Source organism: Apteryx mantelli, chromosome 10 (genome assembly GCF_036417845.1).
Source record: "Apteryx mantelli isolate bAptMan1 chromosome 10, bAptMan1.hap1, whole genome shotgun sequence".
In the NCBI taxonomy this organism is placed as follows: Eukaryota; Metazoa; Chordata; class Aves; order Apterygiformes; family Apterygidae; genus Apteryx; species Apteryx mantelli.
Window position 1 is genome coordinate 8,559,610 of NC_089987.1, and position 22,592 is coordinate 8,582,201.

At 38.2% G+C, this 22,592-nt stretch overlaps 1 long non-coding RNA gene across 1 annotated transcript; it reads right to left on the bottom strand.

The window, feature by feature from the left end:
* Window positions 1-3,396: 3,396 nt before the first annotated feature.
* Window positions 3,397-9,420, bottom strand: LOC106483346 (uncharacterized). The gene is made up of 3 exons (XR_001292353.2): window positions 9,294-9,420; window positions 7,114-7,163; window positions 3,397-3,624 (listed from the first exon to the last, which is right to left on the bottom strand). It is a non-coding gene; the product is annotated as an uncharacterized lncRNA (long non-coding RNA).
* Between the last annotated feature and the right edge of the window lie 13,172 nt (window positions 9,421-22,592).

A 22,592-nucleotide genomic window follows, 5' to 3' on the forward strand; every position in this document is an offset into this window, starting at 1 on the left:
CATGTTAGTGCTCTGCTCATTAGAGCATGGAGTCACTTGCTCACTTGTTCTCTTCACACTGATTCAATGAGCAGTTAAGTATAGCCTACAAAATGAAACAGCTTCAACCGGAGAGGCAGACAGAGATGGAGTTTGGTGCTGTAGTCAGCGCACAGGATAAGAGAAAGGGAAGCAGGGGAAGCCACGTGTTTCATGTAGGACCTGATTTAGCAGGTGTGCTCTTAGAATGATGCCTCCCTTGGTGCTGTGCATGAGAGAAGAAATACCCAACTTGTACATCCCCGCACACTGAGACATGAGCTATGCGCCTAAGTACTTGATATTTGCAATATTTAGGCAGACATTCTCAGAAACAGACAGCTTGTTAAGGAATTTTCTTGGTGAAAACCTAAGGGATTTAGGTTTTTCCAGATGAATGGAGGTTTTAGTTTACAATTTTGATGCTAAAATGCCAAAGTCGTTTTATATCTCTGCTCCAGTCTTTAAGGAGGGTTCAGTACAGGCCACATTATACTTCTTGCAATTCCCAGTTGACTATGCCAGTTCTCTCCAAAGTATAGTAGCTTAAATGCATCTTACCTTTTTCCTTCCAGTGCCCTGGAACCCCGAATGCCCAACTCAGAACTGCAGTTCATCTTAGACAGCAGGTCACTTGGGAATTAAGTATTGAATTTTAAAGTCTTTCTGCCTTCCTGAAGTAATTTGGTTTTTCAGCCCACATGTGGTGGAGGCCCAGTGTGAAATTTCCAGACTGAACAGATTCTAAAGTGATCCCTCCCAGAATGTAACAGATCACATGGCACTAGGAAATGCCAGTAGATCACAGACTTTCCATTTGGTGGTACCACATAAGCCCAAACTAATTATGTATTTAAATACGAGCAATCAGACACTCTTGGACATTGCTACAGATGTTCTGCTTTTAGGAACAACAACAGTAAGGAGGAGTGTTTGCTACTTAATGAAAACAAATGTTCCCCAGAGCCAGCAAAGTAAAAAAAAAAAAAAAAAATCAGCACGCGTCATGACCTAGTCTGTCTATCTGTTACATTAATGACATTTGCAAATAACTCAGAACTCAAATGTGCACTACCAATATCTATTTCCTCCTTGGAAATGTGGCAGTTTTCTCTGCCAGTATTTGTCAAGATACTATGAGTTGCATTCATATTCCATATGGATACGTATTTTTTCTTTGTTTTCCTTTGACATTAATGCTCTTGCAGAGATTTCTAAGTAGTAAAGCAAGGAAATTAACTTACATTTGCTGGCTTGCTGAAGTAAATTAGCTACACTTTTGACTTTCTGTGGTTTTACTCTGAATGAGAAAGGCAATAAAAATGAAATAAGGCTAATCACTGTTGTTCTATGGTTTTCTCTGTGGTGTGTTAAGAGGAGAGGAACCCATAATGAAAACCCATGAGCTCATATCTGCTTAAAACAGGTCTCTAATTAGCTTCTATAATCGATCTCCCTGCTCTAGCAGGTGAACCAGGTAATTATCTTGTTTATACCGTAGGTGAGGCACAAAATGCTAGATAGCTTTCTCTGTATCTTTAAAAGATAATGCATTGTAACAAGTGTTCCCAATATGAATGAACTACTGTCATAACCCATACCATCTGTTTTACACACAGCGACATGAGATCTCACTTTATGCTTTGTTACAAAGAGCTCCAGACATCAAAGAGCTGTCCCTTTGACCACTGTCTCAATCAAAGCATTTTTACCTAGACGACTCTTTACTTCCCATTATGATTTAAGTGCTTCAGAATATCAGGCCTTTCCTGGTACCAAGAGGAGGCATCCAGTCACCAGTGCTTTTTCTAAGGGCCAAATCTTGTCACTATTCACCTCCCATGGGCTTTTTGAGTAGCACAGAAACTCCAAACTCAGCAGTTAATTAGGGGTTAGTTACTTTGGGGCCTGAGGCTTTGCAGACAGACTGTGGTGCGCTATACAGTATATGATGTCCTTTATTCAGTATGATGTGTCTGTCTGTCACCTTCTAGAAGGTGAAGTAGATATATGTTGGCTAAATGCATGGTTAGGATTAAGTAAATGTTACAGAGCACTACCCCAGTATATTTAATTGCTCGTAGAGAAATCCCCAAATATGACATATATTTGAGTCTTCTTTCTGTTATCCAATCTGTGCTTTATTTACATAATACAGTTATTTCTCTTTCTTGTGGGTGCTCTTATAGTAAGCTCTACAAAGCAGACAAAGGAATAATCCCTTCTGACAACCTTTAACGGGTCACAGCTGTATTTGAAGCCTATGACCTGCAGCAGCAATAATGGTGTATTTGCAAAGAAAGGACATACAGTGCAGTTCTTCTTGGTATAATGTGGAAGTGTTTCATCTCTTTTGCACTAGAGAAGAAGCTTCTTGCTTGTGGTAAATGGCTGAAATATGAGACTACATACTTTCTGTAATCATTAAAACAATGGTTTACCAGCTTTTCCCCAAGCTAAAAATAATCATATCATGGGCATACCCCTTTTCCTCTTCTCCTTGATAGCTGAATTCAAAACTCCCATAAATAAGTTTTTTTCTTTTTTTTTTCTTTTTTTATAGACTTGTCCCTAGCAAATTTAGTTTCAAGGTCTTTTATTTCTGTTTCTAAAGTAATTATCCTCTGGGCCTCTTCTTTTCTTCCTGGTATGATGCTAGACTAATTATTCTTCTCCTAATGAATGCTTGAAATGGATCCCATATGGTGGCATATGTGCCTTCAGATGGAAGCTTCGTTTGAATAAAATAAGAAAATTCTTCTCTTGGGGCTTTCTTAAATTTTTCATTCTGTAACAATGATGAGTGAAATCTGTGTCTTGGGGATAGAAGCAGCCAACTTGCTTTCTATTAGGCACTTTGGAGCCTTCTCTGAACTGGAGATTTCCATGTCCCTCTCGCTGTGTCCATCCATAGTTTTGGACACTTACCCCACATTGTCCACAAAGATTATTTGAATGAGTCAAAGCATTGTTACATTTGATTTGAAAGGCATTTTTTGTTTCCTTAAAAAAACACTATGTATTCAATCATTTGTCTTACAGAAGCGCTTTGGCACTTTCCTCCAGACCTACCCCACAGCATGTAATGTCCTTTTGTATTGACACAGAGCTCAATTGACAAAGTGACTCTTTTTATACAATTACTTAAGAAGTAAGAGACTAATTTCAGCTTATTTCCTGCCTGAGATGAGCTGAACTCACAGTTCTCAGTAGAATGTTTTAACTACCAGATTATTGCATATTCTGTGGCACATGTCTGTCTACGTATATGAGAGCAAGTACTTTAAGTACATACACGTAAAATGAAGGTCTTTGTTCTCAGCACGTAAGCGTGGCACTGGCAGTGATAGCACTGCAAGCCTGGAAGAAGCAGTTGCTACCTGCTTTTAGCTCCCAATCATCTTTAAGAAATATAGTTTAAAGCCGCCATTAAAAGCCTCCATTAAACGTAGTGCTGCCTCTTATTTGAATCTACTAAGTGATACTGTAGTGAATGAATAAAGCTGCATCTTCTAATTATGAAGGTGATCCTAATGGCCTGGATAGTTCTGAAACAGGGTTGTGGTTTGGTACCACTACCTAAAAGATGTGCCGAAATTGAAGTATCTGTAGACAAGTAAAAGAGAAAATGAAATGTTGTTAAAAGAAAACAAGGAATCTGCATAAACTTATTAGTAGATCACTTGAATCATGCTAATCACTTGTGAAAGTATAATCTCATTTTATCTGATGTATGTATTTGTTCTTACTTTCAGAGACACAGTGGGGAAATACTCTATTGATTTTTATTACAACATTTGATCCCAACTTGATAATGAAAAGGACAGTAACTAATTGTACTACTGTTAATACTGAGCACTGCTTGGATTTAAATAAGACCTGTAGCAATGTTTGAATCTGCAAATCAGGGAGAATGTTAGAATAAAAAAGCCTGATTTTAAAATGTACCATGAGGCGTTAGTTTCTGTTGAAATGTAAAGACTGTTCCCAGGCCTCTGGGTGGTCTCAGCCTGAGAATATCAGGCCAACAGCTTTGGAAAATACATACTGTACTTTTGTGAATAAGCTTATTTCTGACTTGCTGGCATTTTCTTGTTTTGTTTTCTCTTCTATGAATGAATAATTGTTAGCATTCCAACAAGCCAGCTGAGGCTTTAAAAAAACAAACCACTAAACAGATTTTAGCTACTCTAACAATTTTCAAGCTTACAAATTCTTTTAGGGCATAATCCTTGATTTGGATTTGTTCTACTCAGCTCCATTCTATCCTATTCTGTTTCAGCTTTTACTTCTGAAGATTTTTAACAGACCAAACCTGGAAGAGTCCCCAGGGATCTGTTCAATAGCTTGTGTCCTCTACCTGACTTTCAATCACTGGCTACAAATAACCAAGGGAACATAAACCATTTTAGGGGATAATAATTTATCTTTTGCAGAACAGTTGGTTTCTTTTCTTTCACTGACTCGATACAGTGACCATACAGAATGCTTAATTCATAGTTCAGAAAAAGATTTCTTGTTCAGCTTTCTTATTAAAGTCACAGTGTCATTTTCTGACGGGGCAGTATTTGCACCTATTTGCCTTGATGAAAGGCCAGTAAACAACAGGATTAGGGAAAAGGGGTCATTTCTTATTCATATCACAGCAGTGACTCTTTTCCCCTGCTGGAAGTTGGTTCTGAACACCCTCTTTAACAAATTATGCTGCTGAAGGTAATAAATAACTCTGGGAATCTGGGAAGCAATTGCTTTTCTTAGAAGACCAAAGCCAAAGCTTTCAATTTTGGCTGCCTGAAGTTAGGCTCCTAAATCTATTGTTAAGTACTGAAAACAAATTGATGTCATGATGAAAGATTCCACTTAGCCACAAATCTAATTCTGACAATGGGAGCTGCAAGTACTCAGAGCTTTGTAAAAGCAGACCACTTTGATCCATCTAATCAGATTTGGTGTTTCTGTCTCTACTTAAATCTATCTAGGAATTATGTTTCAGGAATATAGTTCTGGCAGTATCAAGTGCAGGACCCTGTCATTTTCTTGATGAGGACAAAAGTTAAAAACTTTATTTTCTTTTCCTGAGACAGAATTTCAGTAGTTTGCTGTATCAAGGGGATACTCAGCAATACTCAGGTTTTCCAGGTGTTCTGAACCAACATTTTGGGGCCAGAATTAGAGTACTACAAAGGCATTCAAAGTGCCTTTATCAGAAGGGCATCTGATATTGATATTTCTAATATGTCAGATATTGCCACAATAACTTTCAAAAATCAATCAAGTTCTCCTGAAAACTCAGTATCAGTTGTGCCTGCTCGACTCCTTCAGGAACCCACAGCAGTTCTTAACTAGGTTTCTTCCTATGGAATTAGCAGAATCTTGCTGCTGGATAGAAGCCTTTTACCATCCAGCCTAAAATTAATTCCTAGCCCTTGATAAGGATATACCTGCATTATTAAGCACCTAAATCCCTTTAAGAATCCTGAATTTGTGCTTTCTATCATAAAAAAACAATAGGCTACATTATTAGAGTTGCTTTGCCCACTACAGGTGTGGTAGGTCACTGGGGGAAAAAGTAATAACCTGCATCCAGTAAAACTCCAATATTATATGATAAAGGGGGAAAAAAAGAACTGTTTATCAGGTATGATATTTTTATTTACTAATGTTCTGAGTGTTACAAGCCCAAGGAGAGAGAGAAATGAAGAGGGTCCTACTGTTTACCGATCCCATTTCATTTAACACAAATCTCATGTAGCAACATAATTATGCTATACTAATAATTCTGCAAAGTTATCGGCTCTTTTACAGCTTTGTAGCCACAATATAGACTTCTGAATTTTACTATTTCTTTCCCTTAACTGGCCATCTGATGTGTATTGTCACCTGGTGAGAAGCATAACAAGACAAAAAATGCAAAGAAGCAATTTTGAAGAGCTCCAAGCAGTACTCTCAAGCACCCTTTCAGATTTTCTTTGTCTGACACATTATATTTAAAAATTAATCCAGAGCACCCCCACAAAAAATCTATTTTACTTGTTTAACAAAATGGAGTATTGATTTGCCAAAGCCTAAACAAAGCAGGCTACATGATTCATTGATCAAGAATTTGGGCTCAGTCCATGTGATCATTAACTTCTTTGTCAGATGCATTCATTTATTCATAAGCTTTGTTTATGGCAGGCCCCTTTCACAGGCTTCTTGCAAAATAACAAAAGCCAAATGACTTGTCTGCCTTCCATATCACTGGATGCAGAAGACAAAACAGAAGGTTCTCTCAGCTTCAAAGATTTTATGAGCCTTTTGAAGAATCCAGGAACTCTGGAGGCTTTCATACAAGTCCAGGCTTCAGTATTATTTAGGAGCTGTATATCACAAGTATAAAATTCTCCAAAGAAAGAAACCCCTCGTGCTGCCCTGTGGGAACGTAACCAGATTTGACAAAGTCAGTAACTGCTATTAGGAGCTACATACACCTTTGTAACGTTGTTGGGGAAATGCTAGTTGCATGACCATAAAGCTTTGCTCTTGATGGGGAGTTGCTGCAACAAAATATGTTCATTGGGAACTTCTGATACATAGTTTAAAGGATTATGAAACAGGATCCAGTTAAAACCAGTGCTTAATCCTAAATCAAAACCTTTTTCTCCATACATTCCCTTTGGTTTAAAATAAGCAAAGCAACAGCAGGCAAAAGAGATCTTAATTCTTTTTTTTTTCCTTTGAACAGGGTACTGTTTTAAATTCCAGACTTTACTGTGCTCTATAGCTTAACAGCAGGCAAGAAATACTAACAATGAAAAATGAGTCCTTATAATCAATAACTGAGTATTTGCTGCACTCCATTAATCCTTTATCGAAAAGAAACATCACAGTCATGAAGAAGTTATTATAGGGTAAAGTAGGGTCTGATCTTACAGTGAGTTAAGTCACTCTCTGGTTAACAGACATGGTTTGGCTTCTTTCCTGAAACACACGCGAGTTAGCTAACCCCTCAGCAGAAGACGGATAAGCTCCACTGCCTTTGCTGTGAGCTCGTGGGGGTTAAAAGCACACTCAGAGACAGTTGCCTCAGAATAGCTTGCACATTCACTCACTTACCTTGTCGTAATTCCTCTGTAAGTCTATCTCCTTAGCGTGCAGCTGTCAACCTTTTAACATGAAAAATGAAAATAGTAGGAAAAGAAGATGAAACAGTTTGTGATTTTTTTGGTCTTGTTTAAAGAAAGAATAAAGTAGTCTCACTCAGTAATTTATACAACTGAAGTCTAATTTACATGTTGGATGGGCTATAATGTAAACTATGGAACACATTGTGACTTCAGGAGCCTAGATGCCTCTGTGGATGTGGAATTAAATCTTTCTCTAATTCTTCTACTAATTCTGCAAAGACAGTAATGGAAATCCCACTATCTGAATCAGGACATTACAGAATAAATAGCATAAAGTATGACTGCAGTAGGAAATAAAGGTCTTGTCCAGAACTGTGAAGTAGATGGAAGGTTTTTTCTGCAAATTGCGTGCACCGGGTTTTGGATTAGACACCAAGTACTTGTGGGGATATGGACAGGAATTTAATAGCTCAATTTTTGTATATTTGGCTGGGAGAAACAAACTTCATCCTGATTCTGATAATCAACTAATACTTGATTCAGTTATCCCAAACTTAGTGTGGATAACTTGGTCAAAACTCCTGAACAATAAGCAGTGAGTTGAGTGTATGCTATGCTGGGTATCCACTTGAAATCTCAGTAAGTCTTTCTCTCTGAGAAAGTTTTGGGGCTACTCTTTAAAAATGGAGAACTCAAACATCTCAAACTCAGCTCAACCTCAAGCAACAGAAGGGCTCTGAACAGTTCTTCTGGGAAACGTCACAAACATTTTATCACGACACAGAAAAGAACCAAGGCGACTGATTATACCATATTCTTTATCAGAGAGAACCTGATTTTAGACATAACTGTGGCATAACCACTGATTCTGTGCCAACAATGGAGCAGAAAACAGAATCACGTTTTGCCTGAAGCAAAGTTCTTGCACAGTCTATTCTGCTATCGATACACATCAGAAACCTTTTCTGCAGTGAGATCTCATTACAAATATTTTTATGCTCTGAAATGTTCACTTGATTTAACTTTTCTTCTTAAAATCAGACTACTTAACATTTGGACAGAGACAGTTTTTTTATTATGCATAACAGAAAATATACATCATGAATATGCATAGTGTGTTCTCTGCATATACGAAATGTATACACACACATATGTATCTGTTCAAGAAAGTTCACAGAATGGAAAAAAGAAATTAAAACATTTGCTTAATACTAATGCTATAGATATACATTTTTCTGTTAGCAACATATTTGCTTTATGTTTTCTTTCAGTTAAAGATTGAATATGTGCCACAAGAAATAGGCTTTAAATGGATGCACAATAGTTGGCTACAATGGATAATTTCATTTAGGCACAGCATTACAAAGTAGCCATTTTTAACTTCAACTAGATTACACATTTACTAAACCATCCATAAATTCATCATTTGGCTGAGTCACATTGAGAATTGTTTTAAATAAATCTATGTGAAAATTAAATTTAAGTTGAAAAGCAGCATGAAAAAGATGTATAGTAAGTAATTCATTTGTTGTAATAGGACTATTTGGAAGGAATGCAAATGCACGTCAAATTGTAAAAAGCATAATTATTTTTCTCCAGAAGCTGAATGAAATAGAGCAGCTTCTGCCAATACAATATTTGATAAGAATTATCCCCAGAAAATTCAAGTTGGAGTTTTAAAATTAAGTCTTTTCTTGGTGTATAGTAAGTTTCCGAAGGTATTTGCTATTTGTTTTATTTTAATGGCCAAAAAGAACATAGGAATGGTCTCAGCAGGTCAGACCTGCCCTTTATGTTCTCCATTATACTGCCTTTGGCAGTGGACACTAACAGATACTTCACAGAAGTGTCAAAAACCCATTTATTATAGAAATGGTGGGAGGAGGGTGGGCTTGCCCAGAACCCGAACCCTGGCAGGAGTGAGGGGTCGCCCAGGCCATCCCCCCTCCTGCTCATCCACCCAGAGAGGAGCTTTCATTCTAGATGCCGACAATAAGTGCTTGTCTTAGAAACATTCAGATCTCAGGGTCTCTTTCCCTTTCTCGCTTATCTAACATAACTGCAGATGTGCATACTATCCATATAATGTCTAATCCTTTTCAAATCCTGTACAGAGTTAGTGTACTGGAGATGACTGCACAAGATCTGGAGTGCCCTGTAATAACTTACTGGTAGTAGGCGATTGCTGGGATTCTGAGACATTTTCTATCACTTGGGTTTGGTTGGGAATATCAGGAGGAAGGAGGATATCGTTCCAGACAGCCATCCATCAAGTGACACTTAGGAGCTGTTAAGAAACGACGTCAGAACTGTTAGCTTTAATGATTCAACCTCCTTTTCCAGACGACTGACCAAATTTGTTCTGACAAGAAATGATTAAGGACTCACAAAAAAAAAAAAAAAAAAAAAAGAAAGAAAGAAAAACCTGTGGCAGGATTTGCATGAAGACTTTCTTAAGAGAGAGGGGCTGGTCTTGGCGACGCGGCAGAGCTCTGAACAAGCGGAGGCAGGAGCTGGCTGCAGGGTGCGAAGCAGCGCGTTTGCGTCAGCACGGTGCCGGGCTGGCGAGGGCCTGCTGCTGGAGCCAGGTGGTCCCAGCCCAGGGCTGGCTCCGTGCTGCCACAGCAATCCACCTTTCAGAGTGTCACCTAGTGTCCTACGCAGTGCTGTATGAAATCACCGGCTCAGGCTAATACTGCTTCATCTGCCTGTTGGCCTGACCAAACCAGAACCAAACCAAAAGCAAATAATGGGAACCAGACCAAACCAGAATAATGAACTTAGGATATCTAAAAAAGCTACCCCGATCTGGTCTACCTCCCTCCCTACCAATGCTTAAACCAGTGCTTAAAAACCTCCCCTCCAATTTTCTTTGCTTTTTTTTTTTATCTTGGTCTTTAAAGATTTATGCCCACAGCCAAATGCCAAGTAAAGAATACGTTTCTTTTAAAAATGTTGTTCTGGCACTGACACTCTTCCATTCACGGACTTCTGTATGGAGTTTAACCTGCAGGGGAAGAGTGATTGATACGCTGTGTATTGTAGCCCAGGGCCTGGTCTAAAAATGAAAAAATTGTAAATTCCCCTCCAAGGAGCCCTAAGACCCAGGGGTTTGCACTGGACAAGGGAGACAGAGATGTAGCTGACTGTGTCACCATGACAATATATCATGAATTCCAATGGGTATTTTTACTGTACGTTAACAAACTGTTTTCTTTTGAGGGTTTGAAACTTACTGCCATTCCAATTCACCAAACACACCTTTGTTAGTATAAGAAAGTTTAAACAAGAATTTCTCTTTTATCATCTCTGTATCATTCATAGTTTTGTATACTTCCATCATCTTCACCTTCCATTATCACAGCTATCTACCTTTTGAGACAGTTCTGATCTCTACAGTGTCTACAGAGGATGACATTTCTCCAGTTGGATATAGTGTTAATTAAATACTGTTCGGGTTCTTTCCTTAAGGGAGACAACACTAGACTCCTTAGAGACTTCAGTATAAAAATAAAATCATGCCAAAGAAATTGCATGCATTAAGTACCTACTTTATAAAATATGTTACTGCCTTTGGAAAAGAAACAAATGCAAATTCTAGTTACTGTGCTTGAAAGAGGTGACAAGAAGAAGTGCCAGCATCTTGGCTCATGCTGTTGTTTTATTGTCACAAATTGTTAGTTACATTTGAAAATCACGGATCTCTCTCATTGTGAAAGTTGCATCTGCCAGTTGGTGCCTGTACACTAGAGTGGGTTTACCCAATTAGCAGAATTTCCCAGGCAGGACCCAGAATAGCTGTGCATGCAGCCTAAACGCTACCACAGCTGAGGCTCATCCTGGGACTCTGGCGGTCTGAAGGCAGCTGCTTTACCTGGGGAGCTAAACGCAGGAGAAGCTGTACAAAGCCTGTCTCGGTGGGAGTCAGTCTTGGCACGTCTGATCTAGCTGTATTTGTCTGTAGTGCTCTGACAGATACAGTCTGCCTTAGTCACAAACACAGTGTGCAGCAGACAGAAAAATATTTTTAACCTCAGTGCACTCATGAAATGAAACAGGTCATGGAGACAATGACATTTAAGTGTTACTTGTAATCTTCATCACCGGCCATCTCAGGCTATTTGCATCTTCCCTCTGGCTCACTCAGCTGAGGGCAGCTTACCCTCTGCAGAGCTGGGTGCTTCTCAGGCCGCATCTAAGGCTCATACAAAGATGATGGGAGGGCCGCAGGGTAACCGCTTTATGGGAAAAGCATCTGAGGGACTTAAGGGACTGACTTCATATACGAGTTCAAAGTTAAAGAGGCACAAGTGGAGAAATAGCATTCCTAAGAAAACACAAGCTTAACTGCAGTTCTCCATCTGCCAGTGGATTCAATTGCATGTTCCCTATTTTGGGCTTCATTAAACAGTGGTAACCTAGTATTTGCTAAGCTGTGCCACCAGTAGTGCAGGGCCCTGGACCTTTCCACATCTTTTTTTGCCTTGTTTCTGTATATAGCTTTCTGCACTTTTCTAGCACTGGGGGTAGACATGATGCATTAGAACTGAGCCACAATCTAGAGATTACACTGGGCTTCAGCAAAAAGCAGTATGACAGAATGTGTTATAGAATAATATATAATAATGAACTATAACAAAATAGTGAAGTATCTGCCAGCTTTATAAATAGATGGACAGAATATAATCATAAAAAATATCATCATGAACTTTCCCTAGCTATAGTTAGCAATTTACATCTTTTTCCTTCCTTTAAACAGTAGGTAGGCTTTGTAGGTAGATTTTTGGTTCCATAATGAACAGTGGAAAAGATCACTCTCTTTATAAACAGAAACAAATTCACCATAACCTTCCTAATTGGTATTTTCATGATCTACAGATCATGGCAGGCACTGCTTTATTAATTGGTCCCAAACAGCTTTATTCACTGAACCATTCTGATAATAAGTAAGCGCTGGATAAATTGTAAACTTATCAATATCCATCACTTTTTTAATAGGTTGAGGAGCATATGAATCTATCAGGATTACCTTAAAAATGTTAGGAATTTTATTTTAATTGATCTTAATCTCTAGAAGGCAATCATGTTCTAAATATTTACTAACTCTGTTTTTCTTAATGTAGTATTCTGGCTTTTATTAAAATTAATGTCTATTTTATCAATGTAGAGCTATGAAAGAATTCCCATCCTGTAGTGCTGAACAGTATAAAATGCTTATGTAGTCTACTTAGAGCTATTCTTAAGAACTCAAATATCAGAATGAGCTAGGTATATTTTTAAAGAAGAAAAAAAAAATTTTTTGGAAAGACAGTCACAATATAAAATATTTCTAAGTATAATTTCTCCTTTGAAAATATACACAATAAAAAAAAAAACTATTTTAACATGGATAAAGATAAAATAGGATATAAAACATTTTGGTTGAACAAAATGACATATAATGTAACTATAATCTATTAAGGTATTCTGGGAGCAGAGGGAGGGTTTTTCTGCTCAAAATATTTCTCTTTTGTTTTTGCCTAAACTGTGTTGTAATTTTTCTCTTGACTGTTTTTGTGGTTAAACTACCAAACCAAGCCATTCATTATTCAGCCACTTATTGACATGGATGATCTATATGTAAGCTGGGATCCCCACTCTAAACAGATCATAATCTTTCTATACTTTTCATTATTGATCAGTTGCATTTGTTATGTTCTGAAAAGTCACTATTAACTTTTACATCACTTAAGTCTCATTTTATCTAGTTAAGTGTGGGCTCCAAATGAGCACTTCCATTTGTGGCATCTGTTGCGTTTCCCACTCCAGCCGCCCTGTATGTCCCTCCTGCTGGGAGAACCTGAGCTGACACAGTTGCTGCTGGCAGTGTCACTGTCTGCTTTTCATCCAGAAAAATGAGTTCTGTGTCTTAAACACCCTAAAGGAGGCTGAATTGGATGTTTTGTGTCATTCTGCATTTTACTCAACCAGCAAAGGTTTTTCCTTCTCTATTCCCTTCATACCAGTGAGCATGTTACTCAGTAGCAGTATTTCGGAAAGGCTCTCATGGGTAACAGGGTGAATGAGATCAATGCACCACTGCAAACCCCTCAGATCCAGCATTCTAGAAGCATTGATTATACTAGGAAAAATACAAGCTGACTTGCATGCCTTTTTCAACATCAAGGACCCTCTTTCCTGTTGTGAACATTCTTATTTTCAAGGATGTAAGATAAAAAGAGCTTCTGGATGCCTTCGGATATATAAGAAAACAAGATTTTGGCCTACTGTAGCAAAATATTTTGAATCTTTTGGGGACCTGAACAATGAGTGAGATTTACTCCTGTGCAGAACAGTGAACAAGTTCCCTACTAAACCTTTATATGCTTGGGGTATAAAGCACACCCCAAGGGAGAGTCAGCAGAAGCAAGAACTGAATTTAAATGTTAACAGCTTTAAGCATAGATCTCAGGACAACGGTGATTACCTGCAGTTTTGGGAGACATGCAGATCTTTCTTTGTGGTCTGACACTACTGACAGAAGACAGAGTATCAGAGATTTCATGTTGTGCTTCTTCACCCACAGCATGTATCTGAGGATCCAGGGAACCACCTGAATTTTAAAAGCACCTTTGCTCTGTGCACGATGTCAGTGAGCTGTCTGACCATTACTTGTTCAACAGTATGTGCAGTGGAGTACCCTTCCCACCTCGTTCTTGGAGTCTGTGAAAGGACAGGAGTGATCAGTGCATTAACCACTTGGTTACAGAAGCTTAATAAATTGCCTCCCGTCAGCTGAGCTGCCGTCATGTAGCAGTTGATGTGTGCGCTCTAGGCTGTCCCCTTGCACACGGAGTAAAATGCAGTAGCCCTTGTTTCTGAGGTGTAGCCGGAGTTGTAGGGAAGGCTGTTAGTGAGCACACGAGCTGTTACTAACAGCTACCATGACTCGGTAGGTGCACAGGAGCTTCTTTGGCCAGCGTAGTTCAGTTACAGCTCTGACCCCCTTCTGGAAATCTATGTCTCACTTTGGAAATCTATCCTCCCCCCAACAAAAAAAACACCCAACAATCCAAAACAGATTAAAGAAACTTTGAAGTTTCTCAAAACCTATTAAATGCTGTTGTTCTCAATTCATTCAAATTAATTTGAGGCAGCTTGGCACATTTAAAAGTAATAAAATGAGGTTGGAGGTTTGAGCTCCGATACACTTGACATATTTTGCTGTGATAGGGAGGTTTTGCTTCATAGAAGTTTAATTGCCCCTCATGCAACAGTGAGGATAGACTTTCTAGGTCAAGGTCGAGATTCATAGGTAGAGAATAAAAGAGCCTTTCTCCGCATTAGTTCTTGCCCTAAAGACAATAAAATATCTTTCTGGAGCCCACATGGGAATGCTGCTTGCAAAGACCAGATTGTATTTTCTCTGTTAGTACTGAAGAACAGAACTGTTTCAGCACAAAATGCTCATTTTAATTTCATGAGAACTTTAAAATGTGGTATTATATCAGGAGAATACAAGCGTGATGATTGGTGATAACTCTTTATATCTGGTTGTCAGAACACTTAGCAGAGTGCAGGAAGTCTGTTTTGAAATACTTCCCATGTTTTAGGGAATCTGAATCTACATTTTTTCTACCTCCCAGGAAAGTGTCCTAACCAGGAGATTAGACTGTAAGGAGGTGCATCAACTCCATAATTATTATGACATGCAAAATAAACTGCTTTCCTAAGAAAGACTGAAAAAAACCGCTCTCTCACATACTCACAGATACACACATGCCACAACGTATACTACTGAAGAAACACTCTCCTGAAAGACAGATAAGGATTTAAATTTGAATTTAAATTCCTTTGATAGAAGAAGCTGTGAGCTGAAGTATCCTACCTCTTCAGTGAGTATTTTAGCTACTGAGATAAATGAAGGTAGAAGAGGAAACATCTACTTTTTTAGCCATCTGTTTAAAAAAAAGGAAATTGTCCACTTATTTTTCAAAACAAATCCTGAAAGAAGGTAAGCATTTCCCCCTAGTTTAAGTCCACAGAAGGAGGTGTTATTTAAGACATACCTGATCCGTCATGTTTCCAAATGGCTACTTTAAATGGCTCTCTGCACATGCTGGCTTTGGACTCCAGTTCTGAGGTGCCCAATTCTCCCTGCAAAAGCTAGACTGAAAGGCGAAAAGAAAAAAAATTTGAAGGTGCCTTTGTTTGTTTGAAGTTCTTCATGAAAAAAATTTGGGTTTTGACCAGTGCTAATATGGAAGGTAGTTAGGCACCTTCTGGAAAGAAGAAAACTCAAAAGTCCTTTGAACATTTTATGCTCTCTACCACCAGTGCAAGCTACAGACATGACGGCTGATTCAGGAGGGAAGTTCATTAATTTTTCATATTAAGTCCTAATTCTAAAATAGCATAAATTTAGATGGTGCCCTGCACTTGCATAGAGCCCCAGTTCCAGGGTGATGCATACGGGACCCAGGTAAGGCTAGGCAGTGAATTTATTCAGTGTATTTCTTTCTGCACAGCAAATTTGTATGACACGTAAGACCAAGTATGATTTTTTTTTCTTCCCTCAATACGTTTGCTTAAAATATCAGCATCCACAGTGTTCACTGAGTATTTACCAAATCTGTGTAAAATATGGTGTTTGTTATTGTCACAGGACAAAAATATCAACTAAAGTAATTTTATAACCTTTGAATAAACACAGGTTCTCAGGCTGAGCAATTGCTTGCTGTTTTTTCATATCACTTAGTTTAATTGTTCGTTCTCCTTAGCTAGAAGCAGAAGGTAAATGCTTATGAAGCCTTAATACACACTTTACTGAAAAATGCACTTACTCTCAAGCTGATACCCTATTAATTTTCCCTGAATAAGTCATGTAAGTATATAAAAAGAACTTGTACTTTGGCTAGATTTGCCTTCCAAAGTGTTTTCCTAAAATTTAAGAGAATGCCTCCTTTCTAAGTATCGTTAGTGCTTGTACAAAGGTAGGGGGGTGTACAGAGGTGGAGCTGGAAGTCATCTGTCATGTCTAAAAGGTCAGTGTGTTCCTCCTGACCTTAGCACTTGTGTATCTCAATTCCAAACTGAAACCTAAAGGATAAGAGACAAATGCATTCTTTCACTGTCCGATGAGCTATTTACTCATGGGAAAAACAAATGCCACCCCAAACAAATCACAGTACTTTTTTTTTCCAAGCACCATTTAGAAATATTACTATAAATAACATTATTCCTACGTTACAGACAGAGAATTGATAAGAATTATCCCCAGAAAATTCAAGTTGGAGTTTTAAAATTAAGTCTTATTCCTGTGTTACAGATGGAGAATCTTAGCATTTTATGGACACAGCACAGCTGTGACTCGCCATCATTTCAGCCAGCAGTCAAGCAAGGAATGGAGCTCAGTTCTTCAAAGATTATCCAGTAATGTATCTATTAGATTGCTTTACCTCTGAATGAGAAGCCTGTCTTGATCTTCTTACTAAGATTTGGTCTCAGACCAAGAATCAGCTGCAGTAGTGTCTGGTAGATAATATTTTTGACCAGATGAAAGTCAATGACTTAGAAATGAGAACTTTTCCACAGTAAAGCATAAGGCATTATTTCCTGGGAAATGCAATCTGCTCATTTATCTATTTTGTGCATTTACTTGGATTTTGTATTTAGATAGAAGAAGCATTTCAATTTTATGGCTTGTCAGCAGCATGTCATGTTGAACTCTCAAAAATTATTTAATCATGTACCAGTCATACTTTGCGTCTGGTTAAAGATGACAGGTTTTAATAGTTCATAATTAAAGGACAAAGACTAAGTTAATATTGATAGTTTCTTGGCACCATTAGATCTCTACCTATTAAAGAAACATTTCAAAGATGCAGTGGAGTCTCAATAACTTGCCCTAATGGCAAGACTCACAGAAAAATAGAGTTCTAAAAGTTAGTGAGAAAAAGCTACTTATTTGGGAAGGTATTTTCAAAGATACAAATTGAGAGAGTGCTACCTCTTCTTACTCTCCCATTATCTTCATGGACAGATAATCTTCAAATGAAGCTGATGGTAGGCAAACAAGTTTTAACTTTCTATGATTGTGTTTCAACCATAGTGACTATTATATGACATATATCATGTAAATAACAGTCTGTGTCAGGCTTTTTTATTTTGCTGAGAAGTGGGGAGGCACTGGCCTTCTTTGTGGGTTTGCATATTCACATGGATTATGCAAAAAATATTAGCAGGTTTCACTTCAGTGTCTTAGTAAATGCTATACAGCAGCTACTGGAATACTCAAATTAGACCAGATGTCATAACGCTGAATTCTTATCCCAGCAGAGTACAACATTTAAAAAATTGTTACTTTTGTTTTTAATTTACTACTCTATGGATGAGAGAAGTTCCATCTGCTTACTTTATTTTTAAATGAAAACATAAATGTTGTCCTGTGACAATTAGGCTAGATATTGTCACTAGGTGACATTAGGCTAGATATTACATAGAGAGAGAGAGACCCCAAGCAGTTAAAATTTATATCTAACAAATATGTTTTCTTACATACAACCATCTGCATGATAAAAGCAATGGGTAAGTCTGTGAAGCTAGTGTAAACAGGGTTCAAAGTGTGATCCATTTTTATGCTAGTGTGGAAATGACAATTAAAAATTTTAGGAAAGCTGGAACCATAGTTTCTCCTATGGGAGAAGTGCAGTCACATGGGATAAAGGGAAAATCAACTGCTGGAATGATTAGATCTGAAGACAGTGGCAATTCAGCACAGCTGAATTCATACAGCTTTTGAAGGATTTCTCAGGATTTCAAAACCATCTCTAAAATCTTAAGCCTGTCTGTGATTCTGTGTCAGTGGGAGTTCTGGTTTCACAGCCCACCGCTGGAGAAGAGTTGCTGAACTCAAAGGCAGAGATGCACTCTCTCCACTTAGAAAGGGAAGGGGAGAAGACAATGGGAATATTACAGTGTTCCTTCCCTCACAGCCATAGCTCTTCAGCTGGTGATGGTAGAAAATGAAAATGAGTGAGTTGGTATGCCTTTCTGGGATTATGATTAATGAAAGCAACCATTTTTTCTGTGGGAAGATGGTCTAGCATGGACAGTTTGGTAACTTGCTAATCACTTGTCTCGCTGTTCAAAAGAACGTGTTCATGACTCAAATACTAAAATTTCAGACAACAATTTGATTTTTTCTTTTTTCCCACTGGAGCCACCTTTCTAATACTGAACTTTCTGGCTTGAGGTAGGACATACTCCTATAAATTAAGCCTGATGACATCAGGTGTAAGAATTGGCACTAGTGGAAAATTCAGCCTGAATAGCGGTTTCAGGAGGTGAACTGCACTGTATCCCTGTACAGAAACACGGACAGTGTTTCAGAGCTTTATTTGCCAGTGAGACTGGATAAACTTGCCATGATGAACTGCTGCTTTTTACTGTGTAAGATTTTTGGACATTGGTGTTTTCTTCTATTTAGATGAACTGCCAGGCTCAACTAAAAGTGTTCAATAATATCCTTTCTTTTCCACATATAATTAAATTAAAATAAGCTTGTACTTTCTAAAAGTGTGTTGTTTCTGTGTCAGGTCTGTAAAGACCGTGTGTGTCAAATACATACATATGTATACATCATGTATACATATGCATACAGAAGGAGAGGCTGAAAAAGCAGGGTGATCTCCTGGAAGTAGAGCTCTCTAATAATACTCTACTGCTTGGGCATTGTGGCCAGGCTAGAACAAGCCATATAGGAAAACCTGGGAATTCAGGAGACTTAATGCACTTCCAAAGCATGCAAATAATATTTCACTAAGGACTAAACGAACAATTAATTTCTTCAGCCTGCTTCAGTGATTTTACAAAAAACCCTTTCCACATGTATGAAACAACATCTTACTCACATAAAGAAGAATGGAAAAACAAAAGACATAGCAAATGAACTTATTTCTCCTGCAAGTTGGAGAAAGAAAAAGATTACCTTTTTTCACATAGTTAAGTAGAAGGAATGGGACAATGTATTTGTAAAATAAAGATAAATATAATTTAGAAAAGTCCTTGAAGGATCCTAGGTTTCAGCTCTTGGTGAGCGACTGTACTTTTTGAAGCCCTTCTGAAATGTGGGTTTCACATTTGAAAAGGTTCTTCAAGCTATCTACTGTTGAGAAAAATAAGAAAAATAATTATTGTTCCAATGCTAAATTGTTTTTTAAAGCATACTGACTCTTCAGAGTGTGAGAGCACTACAGCTGGTGACCCTATTTTTATCAGGCCTGATCTGAATGGAAGCTTTTTCGTCTTCTTCAGAGAGCTTTTAGCTGATGCCCAGAGGTATTTTAACACAAGATTAGGAGTCAGGAATTTGCAAAATATAGTCTGGCTGTGACCAGTTCTATTTGTAGCTTTAGCAGGTCTTCTCAACTTTCTGTTTTAGTAAAATTAATGGGTATTCTGATATTTACCCTCCAGACATATTGTAAAAGTTAATTCATTGATGCACCTTGTACATGGAAAGAACTGCTGAATGTTATTATCCATAGTTTCAGCAAATATTCAAAGACTCCCATTCATGGAGCTACAGATTTCAAGGCCAGGAGGGCTCGATCTTGCCTATGATTAGCCTAATTAGTCTGCTTCCTCTTATATCATTTTAAGACCTTTTAATTGCAATTACGTGTTGTTTTGAAACAATAGTTAGAAATACTTTTGAAACAGATTTTTAAATAATGTACATTAGCATACATGCATATGATTTCATATATATATGTGGGTAAACTAGTGAAATCATCAGTTTTGTATTTTTTATGATTGTCAGTCTGTGTTGCAAAACAAAGAGTAAAGGATTTGGCAGAAGTCTTGCTCTCTCCTAACCTTTCACTTTCCATTTCCCCTGTCCTTGGAGATTGTCATAATGCAGCTCTGTGCCTCTTCAGCTAGACTTTGCCAGATGTCTACTTTTTGCATATATTTGGAAGAAGCTAAGCTTAATTTAATTGTGCCCCAATTCAAGAGAGTATCCCTGTGCTGGCAAGTTGATTAAGCATGGCGGTAATTTTAATTATCTTCTCATCTCTCACTGGAGTGCAGTCAGTGGAGCTGATGAAGTTAACCCCATAGATAAGTACCCTTTTTACATTGGGGTCTCAAACAAGAGGGACAAAGCTTTCTTTTCAACATCAAGAATTAGTCTTCACCTGTCTGAAGCCACTTCTTCTCCACCATCCCATCTGCAGATGATCTTCTTCCTTGAGAGGCTTGACATTACAGCTGAATTGCCTTTATTACTGGCTTATTTCTCTACTAGTTTTCCTCTTCTCTGTGATTCATCGCTGTCTTTTACATATGACAATACTAAGTTGGCTGCTCAGGCTTTTTTTTTTTTTTTTCTTTGCCAGCTGTTCCCCTCTCCCCCTGACTAATTCTATTGTGTAGGTTCAACAGAAATGGCACAAGGCCAACATTTAAAGGATGCAAATTAGCGCATTAAAGATTTGAGGAGATCTAGTGTCAGTTTTACATGTCACATTCATGGTAAAATCATAGAGATATACAGAGCTAACATTTATTTAAGAATCAAACATATGAAGAGATCATTTTCAAACGTTGTATTTAAGTGCTTTGTAAATCATTTAATTTTCTTTCTGAAAGTGTCCTGTCAGAAGCCTATAGGAGAAAGAGCAGCATAATTGAAATGTCACTTTGCTTCCCAATAATGAATTTCCTAGTCAGTCCTTCTACCCCCGTGACAAAACTCACATCTCTGCTAGCTTGTTTCGGTTCATCTGGCCCTGTTTTCAACAAGATACACGCAGTAGCTAGTACACTTTTGTATACTTACTGGGTTTTAATTAACACAAAAAAACAATAGCCTGGAGAGAAGAACAGAGAGGGACTCCATAAATGAGAGGTCGTTCACTAAAAAAAGGCACAAGGTGCTTACTCTAACAAAATGATAACCTCCAATATGCAGCAGCTGAACTTCCCGTATGTTGTATGAATATCAAGCCATTTGCAGACTTCCTGTGTCTCTCAGACTATTAAGAGAAAGAACAGGATTCCTGCTCACATCACAGCTACACAGAGTCAGTATTAGGCTGCAGAGGCATTCAGCTTGCCCTGGATCTTCAACAAGGCAAAAATGCCTCCTGGAGAACCTAGCGCAGTTCAATTTAAGTCACTACAAAAAGTAGTCCCTGCTATCTTTTGTGCTCCCTTCAACGGCATGGCAAGTCCCTCCTGCCCTGACTGGCACAATGCCGGTGGTGGTGATACACCTGCTTAATCCTGTCTCATTTTTTTTACACAGCTATTGATGGGACACAGCTGTCTGGACTTGAAACTACTCATTTCACCCCAAAATGCTGTATAAAAATGATTCACTTTAATCCACACTACAATTCAGGCATACCTGTGGTGACACACAGCCTCTGTTTAAACAGCAAAAGGAAACAAAGTACACCAGCTAAGAGGAAAGAGTAAAGGAGAGTATTTCCTCCAACAGAAATTTAGGCAGGAAGAGTATCATTACTGACAGCACAATCTCACCTCTGGGATCAGACTTACAGTCCTGCACAGCACTGAAACTGCCACATGATTTTCCTGAATTCTTCCATTTTGCATCTTATTTGCAGAAAGCTACCTCCAGTTATACAAAGACACAAACATAGTCTGAGAGGTTGCTTCAGGCCTGAGAGAGATTTGTTCCAGTTATTGATTCCTCATTACAATTTCTGCAGCCCCTAAGATATCCTTAGAGAGCTAACATTAGAGCACTGGCCAGGCCAAATCTTGCTTCACTTATAAGAGCTGATGCGTTTACATCTTAAGGGACTATCGATCTACTGCAAATCATCTTTTTTTTTTGTTTCAAGCAAGCTGAAATTCCAGAGGAGAGACAGGACAGCAAAAAGCTTGGCCAGAAATTGTGAAAAAGATCAGGATATAATAATAGTGCTTGGAAAACTTACAAGGTGAACCCAAAACTCAATAGCAAACATAATACGGAAGAGAAGCTCACACATGAAGAATGAAATTTGTATACGGCGCCTCTTCGTAAGAGAGCATGAGCAACATCTGGCACAACTAACCTTTTAAAATATCATTGCTGTTTATTTGTTTACAAAGGACTTAAGCTAGAAAAGAAAGGGGAGATGCTAAAGGATAAACCCACAGAATAGCATCTTACCCTCTCCCCAATAAAGATTTCAGAGCAGGTGTTGTCGGCCTGTTACTGTTGCTATCAGCCAATATCAAAAGCAGCTGGCAATGCTCTCATCATGCAAAAATTCCAATCAGATTTCTCAGTACCTTCTGATTACTGCAGCGGCACCTGTTGTGGTCCTAAATGACTACCTTGTCACAGCAGACAGGTCTGCCTTCTACTTAGCTTTTATTAGCTCTTAAATATTCTGCTTCCTCTAATTGCACATCTAATCTTACCAAACAAATTTAGGAGTCCACATCTATTCTTGGCTACCTGAT